Source organism: Lissotriton vulgaris, chromosome 1_1 (genome assembly GCF_964263255.1).
Source record: "Lissotriton vulgaris chromosome 1_1, aLisVul1.2, whole genome shotgun sequence".
Lineage (NCBI taxonomy): Eukaryota > Metazoa > Chordata > Amphibia > Caudata > Salamandridae > Lissotriton > Lissotriton vulgaris.
In genome coordinates, this window is record NC_141685.1 from 17,914,021 (window position 1) to 17,939,007 (window position 24,987).

The following is a 24,987-nucleotide window of genomic DNA, read 5'->3' on the forward strand; positions in this document are numbered from 1 at the left end:
GTCATGTCCTTTGCTTTTCAGGCAAAACTCTCTTTGATTTCTAAATAGTGAGTGTAAAAGTGTTGAGGTAGCCATGTTGTTCCTGTTTATATTTCACATGCGTTACTTAATCTTGCATTCCCTATAAGTGTTTGCTTTTCTAGGATGTTATTACTTGTTTTTCTTTCAGGCAGCATATTACTCTTGTCTGTTGCTTAATTTGAAATGTGTCGCATCCAGGTGTTTATAGCGGGGCACAATTGGGTTGTAGCTGAAGGCACTGCAAGTTTTTCTCAGTGGGGCAGTGTGGTGTTCAGTGGGGGTGAGGGTTTGGCTCTATGGCCAGAGATGCCGAATTTGGAACTGGGGAACCAGGTTCAGCTTTCTTACCAGACCACCAGACCATTCTCCTGAGGGAGCATATTCCCATGCTAGACCTTAGGAGGCCCAGCTGTACCTTCGAAGCCCTGGTGTCTTGGCACCAGCAGGTGGACCCTATCAGTGGCAGGTGTGGGTTAACCATAAAGGTTACCACAATCCATACTGAAGTTCACCTCCAGTCTTGCAGGCAGGCCTACGAAGTAGCACACCCTATAGCAACAGTAACTTTGGCACTGAGGTCAAAGGACCCTTGACGCCAGTACACCTCACCCATTTGTGCCTCCATGGGCCTTGTTTCAGCAGTAGGAGTGCAACACGTCAAAAATGGACATCTGCTGGGTACATCAAACGCTCTCTTTTCTACTTATGCAAACACAACAGGTGATGGACCGAATGTGGATCAATGTCACACACTCAACCCAGTCCAAAGATCTGGGCCCAATTCCATCGTTTTTTTGCACTCCACACCACCCTGGGTTAGACAATGGCGATATGCAAATCAGCTCTGACCCTGTGCCCCATGGGAACAGTCCAGTCCGAACTACAAAAGCCATGTCCTTCCCAGAACGGAATCAAGCATCCGAGGACCGGACCGGTTTCGAGGTAACACCTCTCATCAGCCCGGCTAGCTTGACTCCAATGGTGTGGAGTGCCTGGGACCCACGTCTGGGCATCCCCAGCGCACTTAGGGCGGAATATGCAAACACAACAGGTGATGGACCGAATGTGGATCAATGTCACACACTCAACCCAGTCCAAAGATCTGGGCCCAAATCCATCGTTTTTTTGCACTCCACACCACCCTGGGTTAGACAATGGCGATATGCAAATCAGCTCTGACCCTGTGCCCCATGGGAACAGTCCAGTCCGAACTACAAAAGCCATGTCCTTCCCAGAACGGAATCAAGCATCCGAGGACCGGACCGGTTTCGAGGTAACACCCCTCATCAGCCCGGCTAGCTTGACTCCAGTGGTGTGGAGTGCCTGGGACCCACGTCTGGGCATCCCCAGCGCACTTAGGGCGGAATATGCAAACACAACAGGTGATGGACGGAATGTGGATCAATGTCACACACTCAACCCAGTCCAAAGATCTGGGCCCAAATCCATCGTTTTTTTGCTCTTTTCTACTTAGGCATATCTGTCTACTTGGGTAACATAGCTTAAAAACATTGCCAAAGTCAATAGCTCTGGCTAATCACTTCTAAGGTCCCAAAGGTTTATTTTCAAGGTTTTATATAGCACTAGCTCCACCCGAGGGTATCAGAGCGCTTTACATTTGCAAGATTATAAACAAGAAAGCAACAATTGTTATGAGTGAAACAAATTATACAAGGTGGTCTGACAGAGCAAAAAGAAAAATTTAGAGTACGTAGTGAGATGAGTGAGTAGAAGGTAAACAAAAACCAATTTAAAAGAACAAGAATGTCTTTATTGATAACAATTTTACTGTATACCAAGGAGGGCTCGGCAGACTTGGTAGGGTGTGAGGGAATATAGGAAAGCGAAGAGTGGAGAGATTGAGAAAAGAATGGGTTGGTAAGGGAGTAAATGTATAGTAAATGTATAGGCATTTATATAGTGCACTACTTACCCGGAGGGTCCCAAGGTGCTTCGACCGCTGCGAAACCCTTCCTGGCTTCCCTGAGAGATGGTCCCTTAATGGGTATCTCCAGGGTGAGACCAGGCATCCCCGGCGGTCTGGTGGGGCCGTTAGTGAAGATGAGGCAAGCTAATGCCCAGAGTTGCCGAGTGTGATCGCTGATCAGAGTGGGCACCGAGGCGAGAGAATTATCGAGTCCGCTGACCCTGGTCCAGAAACCTGCCGCGCCGGGAATCGAACCCTGGTCCCGGGCCGTCCTCTGCTCTCGGGTCTGCCGCCTCTAACCAGTGAGCCACACTACTTCACTAGGGAGGAGAGAGGGGTGTGAAGGGTGTCAGAAGGGGGGTGTGTGAGTGCGAGAGGTAGGCGGAGTTGCCTGAGGAAGGAGGAGGGAAAGTAGTCAGAAAGGAGAGCAGGGAATTAAATTCCCCAATATTTAGTGAGAAAGTGTATTTTAAGGTCTCTTTTGAAGCTGGTGAGACCTATTGGCTATGCCAGTACTTGTTAATACATGTAAGTTACCCCTAAGGTAGGCCCTGGATAGCCCTAAGAGCAGGGTGCAGTATTAAAAAAGTTGGGCATGTACTTTTATGTTTTACGTGTCCTGGTGGTGAAAAGCTCTTACATTTGTTTTTTACTACAGCGCAGCCTGTCATCCCATAGGATAACATTGGAGTTGCCGTGTTACATTTTAGAAGTGTAATTTCCTAATGGTAAGAGATGTTTGGTTTAAGTTTGGTGTCTCTGGAATCCTGAATTAAAATCCAAACTGATGTTGATGTCGAATTTTAAATTACAATTCTGAAAATGCCACTTATAGAAAGTTACCTTACAACATAATGGGGATGCCCCATGTCCATCAGAACATGGTTATTTAATTATATTGGCGGCAATGTGTTCAGTTGGGTGTTGCAATTGCTTTGCGTGAAAAGTTAGTTCTAGAATATGTCATCAATGTATGCAGATCAATATGTGGCCTGAAAAATTAAGGAAACAAAATGCACAACGCGCGCGGTCCCACCTTCCCCATAGCGCTGCGGCGGAATAGCCCCGCAGCGAAGGGGCTAATATAAGTACTTCATTCCTTGGTAACCTGCATTATAAACAACATTTTAGCACCCTTTAACTCTGTGAGTTAATTTATTCTTTTTCACTCATTCGTTCATTCACTCTCTGCCTTACTTTCTTATCTGAATTCTTCTTACTTCTCCCTTAGGAACCTTCTGGAGCCTCCGCTGTCAACCATGCGACGAAGAAATCAGGAACTGAAGTATTCAATGGGTAAGTATTAATTCTTCTCTTTATATTTATTTTTTCCTATTTACTTTAAATTGGTATTTCGCTCTAGTTCTAAATTACCGAACTAACTAACCGAAGTACTCAAATCTGCGCCTAAGCCCGGCACAAAACTGCACTATTTCTATCAAACTAGACTACAGAAAGAACATGACTAATCTCTAAAAATCAGTTGGTGAAGTGCCTCGGTTCTAAAATCAACCGGCGCACTTCACAGATAGTCTAGACCTCGCGCCTGTGTCCAGGAGCGCAGGACTAGGCCGGCAACTTGAACCGCTGTCCTACCTGTTGGTAGTACAGGGGAGAATGCCCGGTTCTGCACTATAATCACCCGCGACCTTTTGCGAGCAGGTGATCCTTGCAATGCCGGTCAATGGCAGATACTGCGAAACAAAGAAGAGCTTTGATTCCTTTTTCCTGCACCCTGACACCTGTCCAGGGGGTGCAGAAGAGAAGAGGCCTGTACTGTGCTGAGGAGGTGAGACCTGTTCAGGGGGGGCAGAGGAGTTGAGGCCTGTCCTGGGCTGGGGGTGCAGTGGCGGTGCAGCCTATCCAGGAGGGGTGCGGACAAGGTGAGGCCTGTCAAGGGGGTGCAGTGGCGGTGCAGCCTATCCAGGAGGGGTGCAGAGGAGGTGAGTCCTGTCCAAGGGGGTACAGAGGAGGTGAGGCCTGTCCAGGGGAGTACAAAGGAGTTGAGGACTGTCCTGGGTTGGTGTACAGTGGAGGTGAGGCCTCTCCAGGGGTGCGGAGGTGTGATGCATGTCCAAGTGGGTGCAGAGGAGGTGAGGCCTGTCCAAGGGGTGCAGAGGAAGTGAGGCCTGTCCATGGGGGTGCAGAGGAGATGAAGTGTGGGAAGGGGGCGCAGAGGAGGGGAGGCCTGTACAAGGGATGCAGAGGAGTTGAGGCCTGTCCATGGGGGTGCAGAGGAGATGATGTGTGTGAAGGGGGCACACAGGAGGGGAGGCCTGTCGAAGGGATGCAGAGCAGGTGAGGCCTGTCCAGGGGAGTGCAGAGGAGGTGATGCCTGTCCAGTGGTGAAGATGAAGTGATGCCTGTCCAGGGGGTGCAGAGGAAGCGATGCCTGTCCAGGGTGTGCAGAGGAGTTGAGGCCTGCCCAAAGGGGTGCAGAGGAAGTGAGGCCTGTCCATGGGGGTGCAGAGGAGATGAGGTGTGTGAAGGGGCGCAGAGGAGGGGAGGCCTGTCCAAGGGGTGCAGAGGAGGTGAGGCCTGTCCAGGGTGTGCAGAGGAGTTGAGGCCTGTCCATGGGGGTGCAGAAGAGATGAGGTGTGTGAAGGGGGCACAGAGAAGGGGAGGCCTGTCGAAGGGATGCAGAGCAGGTGAGGCCTGTCCAGGGGAGTGCAGAGGAGGTGATGCCTGTCCAGGGGTGAAGATGAAGTGATGCCTGTCCAGGGGGTGCAGAGGAAGCGATGCCTGTCCAGGGGGTGCAGAGGAGGTGACGCCTGTCCAGAGGGTGTGCAGAGGAAGTGGGGCTTGTCCTGAGAGGTGCAGAGGAAGTGAGGCCTTCCAGTGGGTGCAGAGGAAATGAGGCCTTCCAGTGGGTGCAGAGGAGGTGAGACATGTCCAAGGGGTACAGAGTAGGTAAAGCCTGTCTGGGGGGGGGTGCAGAAGAGGCGAGGCCTGTCTTGTCCTGGTGGGGGTGATGCAAAGAAGGTGAGGCCTACCCAGGGGTTACATTGGAGGTGAGGCCTGTCCAGGGGTTACAGTGGAGGTGAATCCTGTCCAAGGGATTCAGAGGAGGTGTGGCCTGTCCAGGGGTGCAGAAGAGGTGAGACCTGTCCAGCTGTGCAAATGAGGTGAGGCCTGTCCATGGGTTACAGTGGAGGTGAGGCCTGTCCAGGGTGTGCAGAGGAGGTGAGGCCTGTCCAGGGGGTGCAGAGGAGGCGAATCCTGTCCAGGGGTGCAGAGGAGCTGAGGTCTGTCCAGGGGAATGCGGAGGAGGTGAAGCCTGTCCTGCGCGGGTAGTAGGAGAGGCCTATCTTGTCCTAGTGGGGTGATTCAAAGGAGGTGAGTCCTGTACTGTGCTGTTATGAAACCTGCCATGTTGGGTTAGGAGGAGAGGCCTGTCCTGGCTTGTCCTCTGGGTAGGAGGAGTGTGGAATGCCTCAGCCGCTGCTCTCACCCAGAGATACTCCTTCCTTGACATATAATTTTTTTTAAGAACTCATAATCCGAGTTTTTGAAAAGTACCCAGAGTTATTATTGAGCCCCAGATGGCTCCTGACAAAGGCACACATCTCCTCCAAGCATGGGGTTTATTTTTTAAACCACTGTCTTTAGTGAAGTAACGGATACTACAACCCCCGAATGCACTTATGTATTATATGAAAGTACAGGCATGAATATTCGGGGGATCACTCTACAGAAATATTTGGTACCTCTCTGGGCATCGTGGCAGAGAAGAATAGAACAGTTAATGTGCAAGGACACATTGATCCTTGCACATTAACTGGATTGTGAGTCCAGTGAGATCAGAAATAACGTGGATCTCTCTCAAGGAGATTTCACACAGTTTTATCTGTTTCAGGGAGAAATACAATGAAAAACTGGGGGTGCAAGTCCAGCGTCCCAGGCTCTGGTGTTCTTGGATCACTGTGCTGGCCTGTGCCTGGTCCTGCAAGAGAGGAAGGACCGGGTGTTTAGTCTGACCTCACAAAGGGAGCGTGAGCTGGCTCAGTATCCTGGTCCACCAGGCCCCCGGCTCAGCATTCTGGTCATTAACATACTTCGGCTAATGTCCTGGTCCTCACCAGGCTCCGGGTCGCATCCTGGTCCACCAGGCGCCGGCTCACGTCCTGGTCCTCACAAGGCCCTGGCTCACATCCTAGTAACCCAGGTCCCAGCTCACGTCCTGGTCCTCACAAGACCCTGGCTCATGGCCTGGTCCTCACAAGGCCCTGGCTCACATCCTAGTCCCCAAGGTCCCAGCTCACGTCCTGGTAACAGGTCACGTCCTGGTACCCACGAGGCCCCAGCTCACGTCCTGGTCCCCACCAGGCCCCAGCTCACGTCCTGGCCCTCACTAGACTCCGGCTCACATTCTAGTCCCCCAGGTCCCAGCTCATGGCCTGGTCCTCACAAGGCTCTGGCTCACATCCTGGTCCCCACCAGGCCCCAGCTCACGTCCTGGCCCTCACTAGACTCCGGCTCACATCCTGGTCTATAACAAGCCCTGCCCACATGCTAGTGATCACTAGACTCCGGCTCACATCCTGGTCCACCAGGTCCCAGCTCACGTCCTGGTCCTCACAAGACCCTGGCTCATGGCCTGGTCCCCACCAGGCCCCAGCTCACGTCCTGGCCCTCACTAGACTCCGGCTCACATCCTGGTCTATAATAAGCCCTGCCCACATGCTAGTGCTCACTAGACTCCGGCTCACCTCCTGGTCCCAACCAGGCCAAGTCAGAGAGGGAGATCAACTGGTTTTTGGCCACACTGCCACCTCAAACAGGAAGCAGACATCTGCAAATCAGCTTTAGACTCCTTCCAATAGGAGCATTCCAGCCTGAAGAGCCAATCCAGATCCTTTCTGAACCAGAACAGAAGCAACCCAAGACTGGTTTCAGCCTATCTGAGCCTCGATTGTAGGGTGACCAGGGACTTGTTTTGAGTCACAATCTTTTCAATCTTTACTTGGCCCACTTGGCCAGCCTGATCAAGTCATTCGACATCACCTCTACTCGAATATACACAAAGCATTAGATTAGAATTAAATACAGATAAAATGCCCAGTAATTTCAGGAGCTGCCGCCTGGAAGTTGATGATTGGATGAGCTCAAATCCCTGACGCTGAACAGTGAAAAAAACGGAAATAGTGGTATTTGGGTCCGGAGCCTCAAGGCACAAGGGTGGTGACCGGTGTCGTTGGGATCTCTGTCCACCCCATTCCATCTGGTCATTAACCTGGGAGTTTGGGTGGATTTGCATCTGTCCTTAAAAGGATACTTTAAAATCACCTGCTCTACAGGCTTCTGACTGCTGAAAGTTATCAGAAAACACTTCAGTTCATCCCGGCTTCATCTAGGAAGGACCTGGTTCTGGTTCTGATTCTATCAAGAAGGAATTTCTGCATCTCTTTATACGTATCGCCTTCATAGATTGCTGCTGCTACAAAAACAGCAGCTGGGTTGGTTCTGAGGATAAAAAAAATCAACGTTGATCTCCAACAAACTGGTCAAATTGCACCAGCTTCCTGTCCTGAAAAGATGTCAATTTAAAGCACTTTATGTCATACACGGTTTACAATCAGGGGTTCATTCTTATTTGTCCTTCTTTTTGCCTGGTATCAGCTTGCCGAGTGGTGAGATCCCACCATGCTTTTCTGGGTAAAGTCTCTAAGTTTAGCAAAATCAGAATAGATGGCTGCTCTCTGCCTGTGGTGACTACAGGTACCTGGAATGGAATGCCCTCCCACCTGCCCTGTGTACCCAAGAAAACATGAGTTCTTTCAGGAAATAAATCAAAACCTTTCTGCTTGTGTTCAGGGACTGTGTGATTTTGATACTTATGTGCTCATATTAGCGCCAGGTCATTTCTATCCCGAATTTGCTGTGCAGCGCTATATAAATTGGCTCTCATATCCCGTCATAAGCCATCGCTCTCTGGGCCACAGATTGTTGCCACTATAGACGCCTTAGGAGGAGGAAAGTCACTGGGATCTGAAGGTCAGGTGTCGAGATTTACAAACAAATACCAGCTGCATACCTGCTGGAGGCGTATGCTGAGGCATTGAAAGGCGGTGTGTCGCTGGCGTCTATAAGTGATGCAATCATATCGGTGCCCCCTAAGCCTGGAAAGATCCTGTAAGTGTACCTCTTATCGCCCTCTGCCACTGCGTAACAGTGATAATAAATTCCTGCCTGAGGTGATGCGACTCGGCTATCCCTCCTACTAGAGAAAATAGTCTCCCCTGTACAGTTGGGATTTGTCCCACATAAATCCACAGCAGTTCATCTACGGACTGTGAGAAAGTGAGTTTCTGTTGCAGTACCCCCCCACTTTTTACCTGATACCTGATGCACTTTTACTTGGTGTGCTCTGGGTCCCTGCCAATCAGGTGCCCAGGTCCTGTGTTCCTTCCCTAAAAACTGTACTAAAGCCTTAACCCAATTGGCATCTCTGGCCACATGTCAGCCCCTATTAAATGGTACCCAGGGCATTGTGACCAGAGAAGACCCCTAAGGGCTGCAGCATTTTTTGTGCCACCCTTAGGGGCCATGTACCCTGACACACACACACGCACACACACACACACACACACACACACACACTGCCTTTGCAGGCTGAGTGTCCTGGTGCAAAACTAAACAAAGAGTCGACATGGCACACACCCCTGTGTGCCATGCCCACACACCCACTACCCTGGCATACATCAGCCACCCCTCTAGCTGGGTGCCCTATGCCAATGGTGTGGGCATAGGTACATGAGCCCTGTGCCCCTACAGTACCCAGAGCCATTCCTGTGCACTGTAAGTGTAGTGATGCCATTAAGAGTATATGGTGCTGGGAGATTGTCATTACAAACTCCACAGCAACATGATGGCTACACTGAAGACTTACAAGTTTGATATCAAACTTCTCAGCGTGTTAAACCCACACTGATGCCAGTGTGGGATTTAATGTCAAATTCGTGGGGCCTGACAGCCCTTGCAGAGTATGCGCAACTTCATGCCCAGTGGTTACTTCAGTCTGTCATTTGCCTGTTTTCATGGAGTCAACAATGCATTGCACTGTATTTGTTGAAACCAATAAAACAAATGTAAACCCAAAATGCACTACAGAGGGCATCTTAGAGATGCCCCCTAACCTACAATCCACGTCTTGTCTGACAGGCTGCCTAGGCTGCCACACAGCAGACATGTTGCTGGACCCCTGGGTAGAGAGCCCCCGCTTTCCTGGGCCTGCAACAATGCACATCCTGGGACGAGGTACCAAGCCTCCTCCCCCGGGATGGGCAGGGGAAGCTTCAAAGGCATTCCGCCTTTGTGAGCTTCTCCAGACCACTTGCTGTACTGTAGTGTAGTTCTTATTTTCCCAAAGGCCCTGCACATTGGAATAACATAAACAATAGTATAGACGTAGAAGTGCGGTCTTCCAGGTCTCTACTGACTATGCTAAACTTAATTGGGTTTGTTACCAACTAGCTCAGAGGTCACTGGAAACTTTCTTGACTGAATAGGAAGTGATCAGCTTCCCTGGTACAGACAAGAAGGGATTCAGTTTTCCAACAACCGCATAAACATGACAACTTTGCTCCTTAGAATAAGAGTCAATCTCTAGAGTCGTGTGAAACAATAGACAGTTATTTTACTCAGTCAGTTGTGCAGTTTACTTTCACCAAGATGCAGAGAAATAGAGAGACGGGCGTTTTCAATAAAAAGGTATTATTTATTGAACAGTCTTTCTTCTCATGCAAGATAAATGAATTGCCACAATTGCAAGACTTGTTATTAAAAAAAGTCCGTACAGCAAAATGAGTATTGCGAAATAATACTGTAAAAGCATTGATATGGTTTCTTAGCCATACAATGGTTAAAATGAATAAAATATATACATTCATATATACATTTGACTAACGTACTCAACTGGTGCTTCTAAGTACGCCTACCCCAGTGTACCTGACCTAAGCCTAATACTTGGGAGGGAGTAAGTAAGTAGCAGTTTAAGTTAAGTTGGTTTTGCCAAAGTTTGCTTCAAGAATTCTCTCTAAGGGTTTAGTCAACACCATACCTCTGGAATAGAATGTTGGAGGTCTTGTATCTCCTTCCAGGACTCGATATCAGTCACTCGCAAGAGTAGGCTGGAAACGCCGGAGCTGGATTTTCTCGGCAGGAGAAAAGACAGCGTCTCTCTCAGCGCGTCGAGGAGGAGGAGGGGCAGCGTCCGTGGGCAGCTTGTATCTGCTGGGCTCTGTAAGGGACAGCTGTTCTGCTCCTGTATTCACCACACCATCGCTATCATCGATGTCGTTGAGGCAGTGTTTGCTTAAGGCAACGTTGGTAATATTTATACCTGAAAGGTGCCTTGTTTGACGTAAGTTTTTGGACATAAGACGTCAATAAAGATGTCACTTGGAAGTGATCGTCTCTCAGTGCTCATTAGAGTTCTATTACTAATCAAAACATAGCAAGCGGGGGTTTCCCAGGTTGCTGAGTTTTATCTTGTTGAAGAACTTGGAGTGTAATCTAGGAATCTTAGATAGTGGCTTCTGCTGTGTCATTTGCTCTAATGAGCTGCAGAGGAAGAGATTCTGAAATGTGGCTCTGATCGTGTTAGGCCAGAGACGAGTTTCTGAAATATCACTCTTGATCGTTCATGCCATTATAGGGGTATAAATGGATTATAGCCGTATAGGGGCATAAGGTCACAGTATTGATCGGGTTCCTAGATTAGAACGCGACACCCACTCCACGAATTTATGTCCATCAATTTACTAAAAACTATAGCAAAAGATGCACGTGTAACATTACCCACCCCAAAATACATATTCGCATTTGAAATGGCGTATTTGAAATACGTGGTAATTTTGGTATTGTACGCCTTTAAGCATAGACATCATTCAAAATTATAGCATATGTAATCAGTGAACGATTTTGCGAAAAAATTACACATGAAATATCTCTTTATACAGAAAAGAAGGGCAAGATAATTTCATCACATATAAATGCAATTGCTGTAACATGTGCTAGAGGCTGATGTAAGGTTATTATGTCTCTATAAGTACCTAAAAATAGAAGTTCTGTTCTTTATGAATATGTCTACTTTAAGCAAAGAATCGCGTGCCAGAAAAAGGTAAATATTTTGAAAAAATTTTCAATTAAAAAAATTTTTTTTTAGGTGAACGGGGGAATAGAGTTCGAACGCTTTTCAGTAGTTTTTGTTGATCAAAACTGAAGGCCGAATTCAGAGTTCATGGGAACGCTGTGTGTTGGAATGCTTTTCTAAAATTATTGTTTCTGTTCGGGGGAGAACATCATATCAGACATGCTCTCAAAAAATTGGTCTACAAAATCAGGTGACAGTTCGGCCAAGTCCGATAGTGCTGTAACTTGGCAGGTGTGAGAATGATTGCTATCATCAAAGTCTGGATCAGCAATGCTCACAGAAGGTCGTACCTGGGTGATGTTGCTTTCATTTTTCGCTCCACTGTCACCACCTAGTCGTAGCACAGGAGTCTCAACGAATGCCGTCATCAGGATTGGTAGCCGCTGGGGACAACACAATGCGTGAGCCGTTATAGGACTGAGCAAAGTATCGATATCCATTGGTACTGCTGATGGAAGTGCAAGACAGATGTCCAACACGCACTCATCTCCGCATAGCATACATCGAAGCACAGGTAAGATGCAGGTCTGCCATATCGGTCTGAATGAAAGAAACCAGGTCATGTTCAGATCTCTCAGCCTGGCCAATCCAAGGACTCTAGTTATTCGGTCCTGGTAGCGTATTTCTAGGATCGTTTCTTCCATCCTTGTCGGAGTCATGTCTGAGTTTTGGCTTGCCATATCGGAGCAGGAGGGTCAAAAAAAATGCCTGCTACAAGTCCCAAAATCAGGGGTATGCCGCCAAAGACTGAATGGACAAAATTAGGAATGATTCCTAGAATTGCTTTGAATGGGGTTAACAGTCCCGTAAAAATGGTCTTAAATACGCCTGGGATGCCTATGGCACTCGACATGTTAAGAATTTGGCTAAGCATTTCTGTGAAATGCACGGGGCAATTTGTTGATAAAAGGTCATGAATCTCTGATGTTGTCCTTGCAACTAGGAGATCATACGTCTCTTTTGATGACGTGATGGGCACTGTTGTCTGCAAAAGCACAGACTTCATTCTGCTTAAAGTATCAATTCGTATAGAAGAGACGTTCAAACGAGGCCATATGGGAGTCTCTGAGTCTCCAGGGCCGTTTGGAAACAATGCTTGCATACAGTATTTGCCCATGGAAGTTACTTGAACGAGATATGCTTTCCCTGGCAAAAGGCCACAACAGCTGTGATCCGTTATTAGAATGTAACTCCCGTTCGAGAGTTGCTCAAAGAAAGGCTCTATCTGCGTTGCAGGTGTGACATGTTTGTGGCATGAAAGGTTCTTTGAATTTCCTTCACAGGCTCCGTGTAAATTAATACCTTGGCACAAAAGTATACCGCAAAGTGAATGTTTACAGTTTTCACCACTAAGAAATACATTTTTGTTGCTGTCACTATAGTATGTGTGTGTGTATGGTAATTTCCATGCTGACTTAATGTACCCTTTACCCAAACGTTCATACTGGCCAGTCGGTATGTATTCAAGGCAATTTTTAAATCGGAAAGTTGTTAACGGAATTGTGATAATCTCGTGCATTATCCATTCAATGACAGGACTTTCTGACATTGTCAAAGGTAATCTCTCAAGTTTTTCGATGCTCAGGATTGTATAGTCTGCTCCTTTCTGTGCCAAGCTGATTTGTTTATCAGTAAGGTTAAAGATGGAAAACAATGACGTTGTGTTGATTAAACGCCAAGGCACATAGCCTGAACAAAGATTTTGCAGCGTCCAGCCTTACTGTACAATAGAACGCCATTGCGACCGGCCATGCTGTAACATTAGCAAGTCTTTGTCTATTATATCTATGGCAGGTGATACAATACTGTCCAGTGAATATATTCTGGAGGACAGAGTCATTAACCCATTGTCCACAACAGAAAGTGATTTTTCCAAATTAATACGATCAATTTCTCGTATTTTTTCAGCTGTTTCAATTTGTGTGACTTTCCAAGCCTCGTTGTAAGCCGCATATATACTGGCCGCTATGAAGCGTTTCTGACGCTGTTTGCGTGGTCACATAATAAAATTGCGCAAATCAGCACCATCTTTAAGTAAAGATAAGTGTTGCTTAATTTCTGCCAGTGTGGATGATTCTAGCCATTCAAGGCACAGCTTCCCTACACTGTAAGTTGTTACTATCCCTGGATGTTGTCTCTGGGAGTATCAAGGGTCTGGTCTGGTCATTGTTAACCCCTGTGTTTTGTTCAGGAATCTATCTTGACAGTTGATTGTGTCAGTAGGCCAGATTAACCACTTTTTCCAATCAGGATGTGTTCTGTTTAAATGTAAAATTTTAGATACGTCTATTTCAATATCTGTTGTTGCATTATACAGTATTGGCTTTGGAATAGACGGTTTGTTGAGGTCTTTAATCTTAGCTAGGCCAAGACAGGTTGGTTGGTGAAATGTGTCATTTAAAAACATTAATTGTTCCAGGATCATGCAGGCTCGAAATAATGCTTCTATGCCTTGTACCTGCCAATCTTTTGTACCCCAGATTGTTTTTGTTTCAATGTTATTTTTCCAATAATCAAAACCAAATGTCATCATTTTTTCATAAAATGCTTCTGAATATATCAATTTAGTATTTGTCAGCATTGTTTTCAACCCTATTTTATCTAACAGTTTATAATAAAACGTTTCTGCATCACTGGTGTTAAACCCTGAGAAGTACTGAAATTTCTCATAGAATGTTTTAGAACTGCTTTTAGGTGGAGTAGCACAATGTTCCCATTGGTTATATTTAAAAAAATTTCTAGGTTGTGCAGATTTATGTAAGTAATGATCTCCGTAATGTGAGAAGCAGTACATCTGTTCATAACTAGACGAACCTTGTAAATAATCATGTTCTGTAAATCTTGCTGACAACACTAAATCAGACATCATATTATTAATACTTTCAAAATCCCAATCATCAGAAAATGTACTTGGTTTTACAAAGTCACTTAAGGAAACCTTGAACTGATGAGGATATTTCAGAATTTCGACTGGACCATATATTTCATAGTCAGTTTTGTCCCATACTACCCCGACGGGTATTGGAATGGCTGTGACATTTACTGTTGACAGTTCTCTTTTCTTCACGTGGGATGATTTGTGTGGTTTGAGGACTAAGTTGATGTTCTAACTTGCTGTGTCCATTGAACTGTATTTTCCCTCAATGAATTTTCCCAAACAAAGTACCATGATGAGCCAAAGCAGGAGGAAAAATACACCTAGTCCAAACCAGAACTCTAACCATGGAGATATATGGTAAATTTCCTTGAGTTGATGAAAGAGTTCTGTTGCTTTTTCTTTAAAAGTCTTTATTTCTGGCATCACTTCTGGGTTGCTTTGATCCTCAGAAAAGTTGTCGAAGTTGATGAAGTAACCAGAGGCAGTTCTGTCAATTGTTGGGATTGTTCTCTCAATTCGTCTTTTGGTAGCACATTCTGATGCCACATCATTGTAGACTGGTGTTTCATGACAAACTGTTTCAATCTGTGTTTCAAGAGGCACGAGTTCCATGGCATTATTGCATAGTCCCTCTCTGTGCACTGCAGGTTTATCAAATGTGATTAGTCTTTCAGTTTGAACCTCTTGAATTGTAGAAAGTTTGGGTATACTGTTGTTTCTCGGGAGTCCACTGGGCCTACTGTTGATTATAGGCCACATGCTTGTGGTTTTACCAGGTCGATTGATACAACTCTGTTCTCCTTTTTACCAGCAAGGGGCGGTAGTACTACTGATCTTGTTCCGTTGATTGCCAAGACAGGTACTGCTTTTCTGTAAGAAGGCCCAAATTCCTTCTTCACCGCTATTTTTTCTCTGACTAGATCCCCAATCTTTGGAATCCAGACAGGCCTTGCTGGGGCTGGTGGTGCCTCGTCAGTGGTAGCTGGCTGTTGCTTTAATTTTATGTTGCTTAAGGATTTTCTTGTTTCATTTAAGTCTTGTAAAACAGCCAAACGATCTTTGATGTCAAAGTCTTTATTCTTATCTTTTACCACTGATACCTGACTATCTAAGTCCTGAATGTACATTCTAGTTCCGAACAATAGTTCATATGGGCTGAAACCTTTTAGAGAATTTCTTGGCAAATTGTTAAGACTTAACTGGACACTTATTAAATGTTTGACCCACCCATCACACCATACCTTCGCTGTTATAGATTGCTTTATGTCTCGGTTTTTTCTTTCCACTACACTGTTCCCTTCGGGGTGTGATGGACAAGGGTATCGCAAGCCAATGCCCATGCTGGCCATGGCCTCCTTCTAAGCTCGAGAGCTGAAAGCAGGACCCTGGTCAGAATGGAACATGGCAATTGCATATGTGCCGATAAAGACTCGCAGATCTTTTATAACCGTTTTGTCGTCAGCCGAGCGCTGGGGCCACATTTTTTAAGTGTGTTTAGTCTCAAATGATTAATAGGACACTGGATGGCATGTAGACAGCATTACGCTGTTTCTAATTGGTAGCCGGGCAACAGACTGGACCTGTTCACTATTGCGATCCCTGTCACAATTGGGACAGTTCTTCACATATATTTGATGTTGCACGCTCATCCCCGGCCACCAGTATACTGATTGTAATTCAGTCAGAGATTCCCTGATCTTTTTGTGCCTTGGACCTTCACCCATGTGTGCGTCTGCTATTAATAACTTTTTCCTGTTCATGTTTGGAATGACCCTATCCCCCACTCCAGGGATTCGAGCAGAAGGAACGGAGTTTGCATCAATTACGTATGCATAATTGAGTGGATAGTTCACGGGTAGTGCTGCACAGTCGCCTTTTACGGACGTTTTTACTGCCAGCATGGTTTCCCCGTCTCTGTGTTTTTTTCTGAACGCTTTTTAGTGGCTACGGAAGCCGGTTTAGTTGCTTCCGCTGTGGCTGTATTAGCCAATGAATTCCCTCCAACGTGAACGCCATCACGTTGATGACTCAAAGTGTGTATCACGTGAGTCTTTTGTAGTTCTTTCTGTAAAAGAACTACCTGTTTCCAAAGCAGTTTATGCTTGATTGTGGCACCTGTGTCATCTTTGTAATCATTTTTAATCCAGCTCTGCAACTTATTATTGTAAGAGTTGACGCAAAAATGCGAATCGCACACGATTAGTGTCGGGAATTCACGTTCTGCATTTTCAAGCGCCATCTTTAAAGATCTGATTTCAGCTCGCAGAGCCGAACAGTTTCTCACTGATTCAGTTTTTGTTATTTTCGGTCTGAATTTACCGCACAGCCAGCGACCTTTAACAATCACGCATGCTGCATCGTAGGATTTGTTCACTACGTTAAAATGCTGTGTAAATCTATCTGTATAGATTATACAGGAGTATTGTTGGAGAGGCAGAATTTCGATTGGCAGAGGATATTCTTCTTCATAAGTCAAATCATTTAGTTTTTCGAATTGCGGGGCGAAATAGTATTTCACATCTTCCGCTCCAAGAGAATTTACACACTGTATCCATTTCGGATCCAGTGACACTGTGGGCAGGTTTACTGGGCTGAATAGCGCCTCGAAGGCGGATTCCGCTGTGAGGATATTGATCCTTCTGCCATGTGCTAGTTCTCGTTCATTGGCTAATGCAGTTTCTACTGCTTTCACAGTTTTTTCTGTGGGACTGAATGTTTTTTCCGCTTGTGTGTACAAGTGTGATTTGTAAGCTATTGGTACCTTTTTTTCCCTCATTAGAGGTCAGGCACGTGAATCCGCATCTTCCTGGGATTACTTTGATTACAAGATCGCGTGTGTTATCACGTGTATCTAATTTTTTTTGTTGCTAACATGTCTGTTTGCAGTGATCTCAAAATTTCTGTGTGTTTTTGAGTCCAATTGATTGGTTTAAAATCAGGTTTAATTAGTTCGTAGAGAGGTTTAACCCTCTCCGCATAATTTAGAATATAAGTTCTTCCGAAATTCAGAAAACCTAGAATCGATTGTAAATTCTTCAGCGTTTTTGGTGCTTGGAGCACAGCGCACTTCTCTAAGAAGTTGTCCGCTAGGCTTTTTCCTTCACTTGATAATTCGTATCCTAAAAATAATACTGTCAGATGGGCAATTCAAGACTTTTTAAAGTTGAATTTGTAACCCTCTGCTGCGAACCCAAGTATTATGGTGTTCACTCTCTTCAAGTGAGTCTCCAAGTCATCGTCTGTGAGATAGATATCATCTACATAAGATAATGCCTCCATCATATATTTGTAGTAAATCTGTTACTCTGTCTGAAAATAGTCCTGGGCTATTCTTGAATCCCTGTGGGAGCCTACAGAAATTTTTCTGAGACCTCATTACTGAGAAAGCGGTAAAGTATCTGCTTTCTGGTGCAATATTTTGACAAAAGAAACCATTTGATATGTCTAATGTTGTTTTATATTTTTTCCTAACTATGTTGTTCATTAGTGCAGCACTATGCGAATTTTGTACTGCAAATGTTTTGCAACATGCGTTAAGGTGTCTGTAATTCAAAACTAAACGGTATGAATCGTCTGCTTTGGAGACAGGAAACAAAGGATTGTTCATTTGAGAGGTGCATGTTTCAATCACCCCCTGGTATTCAAGTTGATCTAAAATCTCCCTGACTTGTTTTTTAGCTTCTTGCTTAATGGGATACTGGCTTTGTGCAGTCGGTTGACTTTTTAACTGGATTTTGTGAGGAGGAGAGTCCTCATCCCATCCTACATGATTTTTATATAATGCTGGTGCCTGGGCCACTGCCCATTTCCTTGCAAATGTATATTTAGTGTGAATCGGAATGTGATTCGAGAAGGCAGGCATAATCATTTCTTCGCCACGAGGGCACTCCCTGACAAACTCTGGGGGCCAATCTTTTTCAGCTAACAGAATGCCATAGCCTTTTGAGAGTTTATCCCAAAATAGACCCCTTATTTTCCTAGTCTTATCACCCTCTATACGCAGTGTTATTTCGTATATCTTATGGGGCTCGCTAACTCTGGTGTCGGCAGTTTCTACTTGATTGTATTCATTCGTGTCCACTGTCTCCAGATGACTCATCAGGATCTTGCGAGCTATGGTGATTTCTGCTGCACTGTCTAGCATTGTCTGTGCCCACTCCCCGTTTTTCAACTGTGTCCTCAGAATTCTCGGCATGTTCGATTATTCTAATACTGGCTACCTTCTTTCTTGGAAATTGAGATTTTTTACTTTGAGCAGGTTCCTTGTCTTTGGGCTTGGTGTGCTCTCCTGGGTCTGACCGTCCTCTTCTTTTTCCGATTTCTGCGAAAAAGATCGAGAGGGACGTGTATCAATACTTTGATATCTATCAGGCTTCTTCAAATTATCCCTATTTCTAAGGTTATATCTTTTCTCAGAGGGCTCCCTCTGGGGAGACTGGTGTTCTCGAGTCGGAGTTCTTTCCCTCCGTCGAGGAGACCTTCCTCTGGACTGGAAAACTTTTTCCTTGGGAGTGGATTGTTTATTTCCGTCCCAGCTCTTTTTAGGAGTGTTTGAATTATTTTTAATAAATAATTTTTCTGGATTTTCGAGCAGTTGGGGCTTTACTGGTTTTCCACCCAAGCTGTCTTACCTAGTTCTTCATAAAATTTTTCTATAATGACGGCAAGCTCAATTGGTTGATCTGCTATATCTGTTTCCTTCAATTTCTGGCGGATCGTTTTATCCTCCATTGTCAATTGAACCAACTTTCTATATGCGTTTGTTAATTCTCTTATTTGAACTAAGAGTTCTTCACTTGACATTTTATCAATGTCTGGATGTGGTGTGTAGCTGGCTAGAACCGGCCACGTTGCTCCTGGTCTACCTAGTGGACCGAGCCTGGTAATATGATCATTGTGTTTTAGGGCGCCTTTAAACCAGAGCAAATGCTGTTGGTATTTTAATGGGATTTCAATCTTCTCGAAAGGAGCGTACTCTTCCGGTGGATCCCCTTTTTTGTAATAGTGGAACTCGTGTGTTGCGGTGTTTGCCGCTGGAAATTTTATCCATGAATAGAATACCTCTGTCTGCCGATATTCGTGTGCCTCTATCACGAAGACGACTGCCACCTTGTGTGGTCAGTCCATTTTCTATAAGTTTTAACGTTATAGATTTTCTTAAATGTACCGGAATGATTATTGCACCCGGTTCATTAATTTCATCGGGACCCTGCTGAGTCGCATTTACTGTGGGTGCAGCGGTTCCGTTCTCTAAGTCTGACATTTTATTGTCAGAAATGTTTTGCAGAGCAGGTCTCCAAGGAGACAAAGATTAGGTGCACAATATTTTGGAACACTGTATCCTTCAACGTTGAATAAACCAGAGCTTTACAGAGGAATCTCTTCCTACTAAGTTCGGGCAGATTTTAACCTTTCACCCACTCCAAACGTCTATTGGAGTATTTACGGTAGAAAGGGGTCTATGTGAAAAATACACGACTGAGTTACTCTAACGTCTTGTGTTAGTTTTATCGCCTTACCAAACGTTGGGCGCCATGTAGTGTAGTTCCTATTTTCCCTATAGGCCCTGCGCATTTGAATAACATAAACAATAGTATAGACGTAGAAGTGCGGTCTTCCAGGTCTCTACTGACTATGCTAAACTTAATTGGCTTTGTTACCAACTAGCTCCGAGGTCACTGGAAAGTTTCTTGACTGAATAGGAAGTGATCAGCTTCCCTGGTACGGACAAGAAGGGATTCAGTTTTCCAACAACCGCATAAACATGACAACTTTGCTCCTTAGAATAAGAGTCAATCTCTAGAGTCGTGTGAAACAATAGACAGTTATTTTACTCAGTCAGTTGTGCAGTTTACTTTCACCAAGATGCAGAGAAATAGAGAGACGGGCGTTTTCAATAAAAAGGTATTATTTATTGAACAGTCTTTCTTCTCATGCAAGAGAAATGAATTGCCACAATTGCAAGACTTGTTATTATAAAAAGTGCGTACAGTAAAATGAGGATTGCAAAATAATACTGTAAATGCATTGATATGGTTTCTTAGCCATACAATGGTTAAAATAAATAAAATATAAACATTCATACATACATTTGACTAACGTACTCAACTGGTGCTTCTAACTACGCCTACCCCAGTGTACCTGACCTAAGCCTAATACTTGGGAGGGAGTAAGTAAGTAGCAGTTTAAGTTAAGTTGGTTTTGCCAAGGTTTGCTTCAAGAATTCTCTCTAAGGGTTTAGTCAACACCATACCTCTGGAATAGAATGTTGGAGGTCTTGTATCTCCTTCCAGGACTCGATATCACAGTCACTCGCAAGAGTAGGCTGGAAACGACGGAGCTGGATTTTCTCAGCAGGAGAAAAGACAGCGTCTCTCTCAGCGCGTCGAGGAGGAGGAGGGGCAGCGTCCGTGGGCAGCTTGTATCTGCTGGGCTCTGTAAGGGACAGCTGTTCTGCTCCTGTATTCACCACTCCATCGCTATCATCGATGTCGGTGAGGCAGCGTTTGCTTAAGGCAACGTTGGTAATTTTTATACCTGAAAGGTGCCTTGTTTGACGTAAGTTTTTGGACATAAGACGTCAATAAAGATGTCACTAGGAAGTGATCATCTCTCAGTGCTCATTAGAGTTCTATTTCTAATCAAAACATAGCAAGCGGGGTTTTCCCAGGTTGCTGAGTTTTATCTTGTTGAAGAACTCGGAGTGTAATCTAGGAATCTTAGATAGTGGCTTCTGCTGTGTCATTTGCTCTAATGAGCTGCAGAGGAAGAGATTCTGAAATGTGGCTCTGATCGTGTTAGGCCAGAGACGAGTTTCTGAACTATTACTCTTGATCGTTCATGCCATTATAGGGGTATAAATGGATTATAGCCATATAGGGGCATAAGGTCACAGTATTGATCGGGGTCCTAGATTAGAACGTGACAGTACTGAGCAACTGGCCCCCACCAGTTCTAACCCACACTCTGGCGGGAAGACTGGTGGGCAACCCTATGTCAGGAAGGGGGTGTGCCAGCCTGTGCCAACTCCACCCCTCAGGTGGGAGAGGCGAGGTTATGCACGACCCCGGGCTCTGGCCATCTTGAAGACGGGGAAACCTGCCCAATCACAGCCAGGCTCCTGCCCCCCTCCCACAGGAGAGGAGCAGGCCAGGGGGTGTACCCACCCCAGGACAGAGACCCATTGGTCCCTGCCCTTGCCCTACCTGTAATGCCCTTAAATTTAGTATTTAGGGGCACCCTGAACCTTTATTCCCCAGATCCAGGTTATGAAACAAGAAAGAAGAACAAGAAACAAGAAGACCTGCCATGCAGCTGCTAAAAAGAGGAAGACACCAACTGATTTGGCCCCAGCCTTACCGGCCTGTCGACCCCCGAACCTGCTCCTGCTAAACCCCGGCGTCTCCAGTGGTCAGCCACCTCAAAAACCCCAGAGAACCTGACTGCCTTGTGACTCTGACTACCTGGGTCTCCCGCGAGCTGTGGTACTGCTCAAAGCAAGTAACAAGCCCTGGCATCAGCCCGGAACCCCAAACCCTGCACACTCTGCACCCGCCAAGCCTGGCCTGTGCTGGAGTGAACTAAGACCCCGAGGATGTTCCCCCAGCGATTCTGACTTGGAATCCAGTGCCCAAGGACCCTCCTTGATGACCTAGACGACGCCTGCAGCCTCAGGACAAAGGACCCCTCCGACCGAAACCAGCAGGTGGTAAGATTCCCCGACCTCAAAAGACACCCCGGCGCCCCACGGCCCCCTGTGCCCAATTTCTGGGTGCCTCCCTATCCTCCAAGATCCCAACTTACCCCTCGAAGTCTTGGACGCTCCAGAAGATCCTCCGTCCCTGAGCCTGCAGCCTTTGTTCCCTTTTCAAGATCTCCATTAAATAACATTGAGCGCCCGACGGCCCAAAAGCACCCTGCACCGAGCCGCCCGAGTGCCCCTGGCAGTGCAACCTTTGTCCCTATCTACTTCCCCAATTGTCCTGAGCAAGTAACCGAGAGCCCGCTCCCACAGCCGCGTGGCCTGCTAGCCAGCAGCCACCAACCGAAGGCCCCCTGCCTCTCATGGAATAACATTGAGTCTAACTACCTCTGCCCCTGTGCCACTGAGGGTGTACAAACTGTACCTACCTGACCCTGGGGGACCCCTGAGTCTATGCCCATAATCTGAACTTCACCAATCGAGTACTCACCTAAAAACCGATAACTCACTTTCCTTCCATTGGATAACATTGACAGGTTTGACTCAAAAGATTTTCTAAGTGTGAAGTTTTTAAACTTTACAATATTCATCTAAAATCAGCCGAATAACGAATACCGAGGTACTCACCTGTGATCAGGAAAGAAGCCAGTACTGTACCTTTTAGCCCAGTACTGAACCGCAAAAGTAATCTTAACGTGTTTACTAGTAACCTGAATTTTCTTCCATAGGAAACCATTGACTGTTTTTCTCTGAAATTTCTTCTGTCTACTTATGAAAATAATCCTTAAAAATCATACCAAATACTGAAACGTAATTACTTACCTGTCTTAGGTAGAGACCTGAATACTGAACCTAGGAGTCCAGTCCTGGATTACAAAAGTAACGAGAACCTACTTTACCTGTGACTTGAATTTCCTTCCATTGGATAACATTGCTAGTTTTTCACTGAAAAGTTTCTGTCAACTTTTAAAATACCGTTATATTCTCTAAAAATCATTGCAATAACTAAAACGTTTTTACTAAACTGTTTTCAGCTTAGACCTCAGGACTGAATCTAGGATCAAGTCCTGGAGGTACAAAAGTAATCAATAAAGTAATCAGCTGCATTTATGTAGAAGAACACATTGAGCTCAATGCTATAGTGTGTTTAGAATTGTGTTGCCTACTGCAACCCCTGTACCTATTGTGTTTACAAAGTTTATTGCCTCTTTGTAAAGTAATTACCTGAGATCACTCATATTGAGAAAAGTATATTTTGACACCTGTTGGTTCTAAAAATATAACAACTATATCTTTTGATACAAAACAATTGGCCTGGAGTTCAGTCCTTGAGTGTGTGAAACCTTTTGCTGACTGACTGAGTCATCGAGAAAGCCATCAACAGCCAACTCGCCACATTCATTGAAGAACACAACATCCTCGACTCCTCCCAATCCGGCTTCAGAAAAAACTACAGTACGGAAACCGCCCTCCTCGCCGCAACAGACGACATCCGCACCTTACTGGACAAAGGAGAAACAGTAGCCCTCGTCCTCCTCGACCTATCAGCGGCGTTCGACACAGTCTCCCACCGCACCCTAATACGCAGACTCTACGATGCAGGAATCCAGGACAAGGCCCTCGACTGGATCTGCTCCTTCCTCTCCGGCAGGACGCAGCGGGTCAGACTCCCCCCCTTTCCTCTCGGACCCCACACCGATCACCTGCGGAGTCCCCCAGGGCTCCTCCCTCAGCCCGACGCTCTTCAACGTCTACATGGCTCCACTTGCCCCCATCGTCAGAACCTTCGGACTCAACATCGTGTCATATGCAGACGACACCCAGCTCATCCTCTCCCTATCCAACGAGCCCAACACCGCCAGACGCAACTTTCGAGAAGGCATGGAAGCTGTCGCCAAATGGATGAAAAACAGCTGCCTTCAACTAAACACCAACAAAACAGAAGTACTCATCATGGGCCCAAACCCCGACGCCTGGAGCGACACCTGGTGGCTCACCGCCCTCGGAAACCCGCCAACCCCCACCGACCACGCACGCAACCTGGGAATCATCCTGGACTCTGAGCTCAAAATGGACCGCCAGATCAACTCTGTATCATCTTCCTGCTTCCACACCCTCCGCCTCCTTCGTAAGACCTTCAAATGAATCCCCCTCGAACACCGAAAGACAGTCACTCACGCCCTGGTCACCAGCAGACTCGACTACGGCAACGCACTCTACACCGGAATAAACAAAAACCTCATCCGCAAGCTACAGAACATCCAGAACGCCGCCGCAAGACTGGTCCTCAACCTGCCAAAACACTGCCACATCTCCCAGCACCTGCGCACACTCCACTGGCTCCCCGTCGAGGCGAGAATCACCTTTAAGATGCTCACCCACGCACACAAGGCCCTCCACGACACCGGACCAGCATACCTGAACAGCCGACTCAAATTCCACGCACCCCAAAGGACCCTACGATCAGCCAAGCTTTCCTACGCCGTGGTCCCCCGCACCAGAAAGACCAGATCGGGAGGCCGCTCCTTCTCCTTCCTCGCGGCCAAAGCATGGAACGCCCTTCCGCTCCACCTCAGACAGACAACATCGCTCCCCATCTTCGCAAGAAACCTCAAAACCTGGCTCTTCGACAGACCCCCTCCTTGATGGAATGGAACCTGCACCCCCCCACTTCCCCCACCCCTAGCGCCTTGAGACCCTTACGGGTGAGTAGTCGCGCTTTAACAAACTCCTGATTGATTGATTGAGTGTGTACAACAAATGCTTTACACTGTCCTCTGGTACTGCCTTACTGCTTGACCAAGCTAGCACTTTAGAGAGTAAGGTCAGTCCTGACCTCTGTTATACCTCTGGGGATTGTGGATTCTATACACCCTGTACCTTACTTTGGTCCAGCATATATAGAGCCACTTTCTCACACGGACGTTATTCGCAGTACTGCATCGGGTAAACCCAGACATGAAGTCAGCTGATGCCGATAAGGCATTTGACTCCCTGGAGTAGCCTTTTATGATCGAAACGTTTAGGCGGCTTGGTATGTCAGGGAGTTTGAGATCTCGTATGAAGCTGCTGGACACACAGCCTGTGGCCTGCGTTCACGTAAATGGGCTCAACTCCGATGCCGTTCAGATCGCCTGGGAGTTTGAGATCTCGTATGAAGCTGCTGGACACACAGCCTGTGGCCTGCGTTTACGTAAATGGGCTCAACTCCGATGCCGTTCAGATCGCCTGGGAGTTTGAGATCTCACATGAAGCTGCTGGACACACAGCCTGTGGCCTGCGTTTACGTAAATGGGCTCAACTCC

At 46.2% G+C, this 24,987-nt stretch overlaps 1 pseudogene across 1 annotated transcript in view; it reads left to right on the forward strand.

Moving 5' to 3' along the window:
* The window catches only part of LOC147736988 (uncharacterized), a 58,062-nt pseudogene that overhangs the window by 13,955 nt on the left and 19,120 nt on the right, over positions 1–24,987 (forward strand). Inside the window, exons 2-3 of the transcript XR_015308387.1 lie at positions 2,607–2,676; positions 3,180–3,244. The product of XR_015308387.1 is annotated as an uncharacterized LOC147736988 (transcript). The remainder of the gene's footprint in view (positions 1–2,606; positions 2,677–3,179; positions 3,245–24,987) is intronic.